At 39.5% G+C, this 7,554-nt stretch overlaps 1 pseudogene; it reads left to right on the top strand.

Moving 5' to 3' along the window:
• Nucleotides 1–6,445: 6,445 nt before the first annotated feature.
• LOC119928874 lies at nucleotides 6,446–7,350 on the top strand (annotated as a pseudogene).
• The last annotated feature ends 204 nt before the right edge of the window (nucleotides 7,351–7,554 follow it).

The raw sequence follows: 7,554 nt of genomic DNA, 5'->3' as shown, positions 1-7,554 counted from the left end.
CTCCTAACCCTTGCTCACACCCTTCCTCCTTTCTATAATACCCTTCCCCTTCAAATATCCAAGCTTTTACCACTTCTCATTTTCAAAATCCTCCTGAAATTCCACCTCCTCCAAAAGGCATTTCCTAATTGATTTCTTCCTTCCCATATTGCTTCATTCCACTGTCACCCTAAAACATTTACATTTACATGACTTAGCACTTTCTGTATCACCTGCATCTGTGACCTTTGGGTATTTGATAGTCCCCCTACGCTCAACCCCATAACACCTATACAACTTCTTTAAATTATGTATTATTAATTATTCATTTATGTTTATTTCTCTTTTCCCATTTATAATGTAAGGTTATTGCGGGCAGGGAACGTGACATGCCAACTCTGTTGTACTGCATTATCTGAGCCCTTAGTACAAAAGTAAGAGTTCAATAAATTCCATCGATTGATTGATTAATGGATGGATAAGGAAAAAAATGTAGTAGAAAACCTATGGAGAAACCCTTACCTGTACTCTGATGCAAAGTTTTTCCACACATTTCAGAGGGTGGAGGGGTGTTTGTCTTTTCCTTTTCTATCCACACTGCCTACTATTCAGGCTTAGGGGACACTTGCATATTACATACTCTAGCACGTCCATTCCAAGGAGTCTATTGCTATGCAATACTCATATTTGACACTGCATGTCTGAATGGTACAGTAAGAGCACAAGTTCACCTAATTGGTGGTCAGTTCCAACTACAGCCAAGCTAGGTGCCAACTCAATTTCCAATTGGTGCCAGTAAGCCTCTTTCAGTATTGTCTGGAGGTCTCAATAGTATTTTGCACTAAATCCTGCCATTATCCTGAGGAACTAGTTCCCCTACAAACGGGAACCTTTCTGAACATGAGCAACTCAACCCTTTCCTTTATGAGCAATTAGATTCTTCTTTTAATTTTTCTCTCAAGACAATAATGCCTTTTTTGACCAGGAAAATTGGAATCTAATATCTCTTAAATTTAGGTTTTTAGCTCGTCTATAGCTGTTTTATGCTTTCAAGTCAGTTTTGTGTACATTTTCACCACTTTCACTAGCTTACTCTTATAAATTGCATACTCGTTTAATTAACCCTCTAATTCCACATTAATCTCTTTAGCAACAATACACTGGGCAATTTGCTCTTAGATTTATATTACCCTGTGGTATTAACAGTAATGAATGAATGAAAGACCTCCTCCAGGAGGCCTTCCCAGACTGAGCCCCCTACTTCCTCTCCCCTCCCCACCCCCCTGCCTTACCTCCTTCCCCTCCCCACAGCACCTGTATATATGTATATATGTCTGTACGTATTTATTACTCTATTTATTTTACTTGTACATATTCATTCTATTTATTTTATTTGGCTTATATGTTCTGTTTTGTTGCCTGTCTCCCCCTTCTAGACTGTGAACCCGCTGCTGGGTAGGGACCATCTCTAGATGTTGCCAACTTGGTCTTCCCAAACGCTTAGTACAGTGCTCTGCACACAGTAAGCGCTCAATAAATATGATTGAATGAATGAATGAGTGAATGTACATATTTATTACTCTACTTATTTATTTTACTTCTACATATTTATTTTGTTTATTTTATTTTGTTAATATGTTTTGTTTTGTTGTCTGTCTTCCCCTTCTAGACTGTGAGCCCTCTGTTGAGTAGGGACTGTCTCTAGATGTTGCCAACTTGTACTTCCGAAGCGCTTAGTCCAGTGCTCTGCACACAATAAGCGCTCAATAAATATGATTAAATATGATCAAATGAATGAATGAATACCCACAACTGGAATATTCTTTTTGGTTCTTGAAATAAGTACAAGATTTGTATATGTATAAAGTTTTAACTTCACTTTAAAGAAGTTCTAAATGAATCTGGTAAAACTGATTGGCACCTAATGTCAAAAGAGACCATGGGAAGCAATGTAGCCATCTGGATAAAGCATGAGCCTGAGAACCAGAAGACGCGATTTCAAATCCTGGCTCTGTCACTCGTGTGTTGTGTGACCTGGGCCGAGTCACTTAGCTTCTCTGTGCTTTAGTTTCCTCAACTGCAAAATGGAGATTCAATATCTGTTCTCCCTCCTACTTATACTGTGACCTCATGAGGAAAGCGACTGTGTAAAGCTGATTAACGTATGTCTTCCCCGGAGTTTAGAACAGTGCTTGACACATAGTAAGCACTCAAAAAATGCTATATAAAAGAACTTGTTCAGCTCCATTCAGGATTATCTTTATTCTCCAGTCTGGTCTGTTTTCATTATATCTTATGTCTTTTTACCACAGGGAAGCGGTGTGATTCGGGAAAAAGTCATAGTTTGAGAGACAGAAGACCTGGGTTCTAATTCCAGCTCTGCCACTTACCTGTCATGTGACCTTGAGCAAGTCACTTAATTTGTCTGGCCCTCAGTTCCTCATCTTTAAAATGGTGGTTCCATACCTATTCTCCTTCCTCCTTAGACTGTGAACCCAGTGAAGAATAGGGATGTGTCTGACCTGATTATCTTGTACCTATTCCAGTACTTAGTACAGTCCTTGGCATATAGCAAGTACTTAAAAAATACCCTTATTATTGTCAGAGGAGAGGCAGCATGCTCTGGTGAAAAGAGCAGGAAGTTAGGTTTCAGGAGATCTAGCTTCTAGTCCGTGCTCTGTCTCTGGCCTACTTTGTGACCTTGGGCAAGTTGTTTGCCTTCCCTAAATCTCAGTTTCTTCAATGCTAAAATGGAGATGATAATAATATCTATCTCTTCCTACTCTCCAGGAATATTGTGAGGATAAAATGAGATTGTTGATCTAAAAATATTTTGGAAAAAATAAAATTGCTATACAAAATCAAGGTTTCATCACAACACTGATGGAAATCCAGTTGTTTTCTTCCTTGTGCATTTTACTACGTTTGAATGTGATGCTATCATTTTTAATTGATATTACCACTTGCTATTTTTAGTTCTTGGTATTCTTTTTCATAAGGAAATATTTCCAGTTCTCACTCCATCACTTAGGGTCTTGACTGATCTAATTAAATCTATTTCTGATAACGATTGGCCACATAACCTATTATGGTTCTTTTGCATCAACTAAAATTAAGTTGATATTTTAATAGTTTCTTTAATTCTATCAATCAGTCGTATTTACTGAGCACTTACTTTGTGTACAGCACAGTACTAAGAACTTGGGAGAGTTTAATGTAACAGACTTGGTAGATACTTTCCTTGCCTGCAAAGAGCTTACAGTCTAGAGAGGGAGAGAGACATTAATGAATAAATGAATAAATTGTGGATTTATACTGTTAGCCCCTTCTAGTCTGTAAGATTGCTGTGGGCAGGGTACGTGTCTGTTAATATCGTTATGTTGTACTCTCCCAAATGCTTAGTACAGTGCCCTACAGGAAGTGTTCAGTAAATATGATTCATTCATTCATTCAATCGTATTTATTGAGTGCTTACTGTGTACAGAGCACTGTACTAAGCGTTTAGGAAGTACAAGTTGGCAGCAGTGATTGATTGATTTACATAGTTGCTGTGGGACTGAGGGAGGGGTGAATAAAGGGTGCAAATCCACATACAAGGGCAACACAGATGGCAGAAGGAGAAGAGGAAATGAGGGCTGAGTCATAGAAGACCTCTTGAAGAAGGTGTGGAGAGTGATTGCCTGTCAGATATGAAGTGGGAGGTTAAATTACATTCATCTGCATCTAGTGGTTATGATCATGTTTCCATAATTCTTGTTTCAGATGCTATTTTATTTCTAATGAGAGAATTTTTGTATATTTCAAAATGTCACTTTTCAATTTGATTTTTGAAGGGCTATGTTGTTAAGTAGGTTGGAAGAGTTGTATAAAGGATCTGAAGAATCACTTTCCTGGTAAGTCAGAGAAGAATTTAAAATGTCTTATATTAAAAATAATCATCTAAAAATCATAATAAATGCCAAAACATTTTCCATCAATGGCACTATGCTAAATCCATTTGGGTCAACAGGATCCTTGGATGAACTGTTTGCTATTGTTTTCTTTGACATGTGTACTATTTTATAAAGATGCACAATTTGATATTCTTAGTGTTCCCTTCTAACATCCTAACTTTCCCACTAATAGCTCATTTTGGAAGTTTTACCCTCTCCTTTATTTACTCAAAAATCTAAGCCCATGCTACTCTAGGTTGTACAAAAAACAGTATGCCTTAGTGGAAAGAGCACAGGCCAGGGAGTCAGATGACCTGGGTTCTAATCCCAGATCCACTACTTGCCTTCTGTAAGACCTTGGACAAGTCACGTAACTTCTACATGCTTGTTTCCTCAGTTGTAAAATGGAGATTCAATACTCCTTCTCCCTCCTACTTAAACTGTAGGACCCATGTGGGAATGGGACTATTTCAGATCAAATAGCCTGGTACCTACCCCAGTGACTGGCCAAATTCAAAACTTAACAAATGCCATAATTATTATTATTATCTGTTTAGAGAAATGAGTCTTTTTTGTTTTGGAATATCGCTTTTCCTTCTCTCACTATACCTCATTGCTCACACTGTTTCCCCAAACTGAAACTCCCTTCCCCACATATCCAACAGACCACAGCTCTCTCCTGTGTTTTAAGCTGTCCTTAAATCTCACCTCCTCCAGTAAATCTTGGAAAATCAGTCTTGTGCCTCTATAGGATTTTTCCAAGTCTTTCCAAGGTCCTTCTGTAAACTGACAGCTCTTTCAGTACAGAGAACATGTCTGTCAATTCTATTCTTATTCAATCGTATTTGAGTGCTTACTGTGTGCAGAGCACTGTACTAAGTGTTTGGAAAGTACAAATTGGGAGCATATAGTGACAGTGCCTATCCAACAACGGGCTCACAGGCTAGAAGGGGGAGACAGACAACAAAACAAAACAAAACAAGTTGACAGGTATCAATACCATCAGAATTAATAGAATTATAGCTATATACACATCATTAATAAACTAAATACAATAATAAGTATGCATAAATATGCACAAGTGCTTTGGGGAGGGGAAGAGGTAAGGCAGAGGGAGGGAGGGAGGGAGGTGATGGGGAGGGAGGAGCAGAGGAAAAAGGGGGCTTATTTTGGGAAGGCCTCCTGGAGGAGGTGAGCTCTCAGTAGGGCTTTGAAGGAAGGAAGAGAGCTAGCTTGCTGGGTGTGTGGAGGGAGGACATTCCAGGTGAGGGGAAGGACGTGGGCTGGGGGTTGACGGTGGGACAGGCAAGAAGGAGACACAGTGAGGAGGTTAGCAGCAGAGGAGTGGAGGGTGTGAGCTGGGCTGTAGAAGGAGAGAAGGGAGTTGAGGTAAGAGGGGGCGAGGTGATGGAGAGCCTTGAAGCCGAGGGTGAGGAGTTTTTGCTTGATTCGTAGGTTGACTGGCAGCCACTGGAGATTTTTGAGGAGGGGAGTAACATGCCCGTTCTATTGTATTGTAGCTCAACTCTTTTTATTGTATTCTTCAGGGGCTTAGTCGCATGTTTTGCACATAGTAGGTGCTCAATTAATGCCATTATTTGATTGATTTGTTGCATCCAGTGGGTACTCAATAAATACTATTACCCAATAAGAATACCACCCCCCCTACAACCACAACCAAACATCATTAGGGTTCATTTTTCTATTTGTGTGCAATTAGATGAACAATTATATGCTTCCTTAAATAGAGATCAGAAATTCTCCAGCATCATGGGATTTTATACTGGCAAACTCTGCCTTTTGATTTATTGCCCAACATCTTCCTGATGATTGTGCTCAGAGTTTAGAATAGTGCTTGGCACACAGTAAACACTTAACAAATACCATTACTATTATTATCATTATTATCATTATTATTATTATTAGTCCCAATATTTATTTTGGACTCTTTGACTTCCACAGCCAATGAAGACTTAGCAATCTCAATAACAAGCTGTGATGCGGGAACTCGGAGCCAACCATTCCTTAGTTATAGCTTGGGTTATTTTTCCATAGATACATTACATAGTATTTGCCCATACTGAAGATCATTTAATGTTCACTCCATTTTCCGGAGCAACAAGAATATGTGCACATAAAAATGGCATTTACTAAGTGTAAAAGTTTAGTGTCACTTACAAACTTGGTGAATGCCTTGTACACTGTCTCTTGCAGAACATTCATGGAAATTTTAAACAATACCTCCCATGGTATCTTTGGCTTCCAGATAGTTTAAGAGCAAGTGCAAGTTTTATTTTTGTTTGGAAAGGTTGAATTCACCCTTCTGCCCCATCCCATTTGGACATCATCCACCTCTGGAAGTTGTTATCCTAGAACATTACTTCGGACTGGAATAGATAATTTGGTCATCATGACGAACAGAACATTTCAGATCATCCTAATTGAGTGTTTCCAATTCTATCTAGAACAGATGAGCCATTTTGAGTTTCTCTATAAGGTATTCTGAATTTTTCAATTCTGAAGAAGTCAATAAAATGCTTTTGAGTGACCTGATTTTCACAATTCTCTTCATCGCTCAGACTGCAGTTGGGCTTCTGGGGAATTCAATTCTGCTCATGCTGCATGTCACTATCTTCATTTCCCATCACCGACAGAAGATCACTGACCTGATCCTAACTCACCTGACTGTGGCAAACACAGTGACTCTTCTCACCCAGACTACTCCAGGGATGGTTATTGCCTTCAGATGGGAGAATTCTCTGGGTATTATTGGGTGCCAGGTCAACTCATACATCAGGAGAGTGGCCAGGCGCCTTTGTATCTGTACCACCTGTCTACTGAGCGGTTTCCAGGCTGTCACCATCAGCCCCAGCACCTCTGGCTGAGCCCATCTTAAACATCATGTCTCCAAGTAGATTTTGCCTGCATTTATCATATTCTGGATCTTCAATCTTTTAGTGGAAATGAATGTTCTAAAACCAATTGTCAACAGCAAAAATGTCACCATCCCAATCAGTGGGGATAATAGGAAGAGTTGTACTGCATATATTATTTAAATAAGATAAACAATTCTTTGTTTCTCACTGCTAAAACTGTCCACGATATCTTCTTTGTGCTCCTCATGAGCTTGGCCAGTGGCTATATGGTTCTTATGCTACGCCACCACCGTAGGCAAATCCAGCACATTCACAGCAGCAGGCAAACCCGCAAAGCTTCTCCAGAATTCAGAGCCACGCAGACCATCCTGCTTCTGGTCACTTGCTTCGTTTCTTTTTATTGCATCAGTAGCAGCATTATTCTGTTTTTGAATTTTATCAAGATGGATGACATGACACTTTATGATCCTTTATCATTTCTGGGTTCATGTTATGCTTTCCTTTGCCCCTGGGTACTGATCAGCAGTGATCCCCGTATTTCCAGACTCAAATCATTCTTTTAAGGAGCTGAGATACCATTCTCTGTCTACGTACTGTAAAAAAGAAATACAGGCAGCTATTGTTTTCATTCATTGACTAAAGAAGTTCTGAAAAGTCTCTAGTCAATCTAGTCAATCTAGTCAATCGAGTCAGGAGATCTAGCTTTTAGGCCGATCTCTGTCTCTGGCCTTCTTTGTGACCTTGGGCAAGTTGTTTGCCTTCCCCCA

This window comes from Tachyglossus aculeatus, chromosome 5 (genome assembly GCF_015852505.1).
Source record: "Tachyglossus aculeatus isolate mTacAcu1 chromosome 5, mTacAcu1.pri, whole genome shotgun sequence".
Taxonomy (NCBI): Eukaryota; Metazoa; Chordata; class Mammalia; order Monotremata; family Tachyglossidae; genus Tachyglossus; species Tachyglossus aculeatus.
Note: the sequence above shows the minus strand (reverse complement) of the source record. Positions and strands in the feature narration are given on the sequence as shown.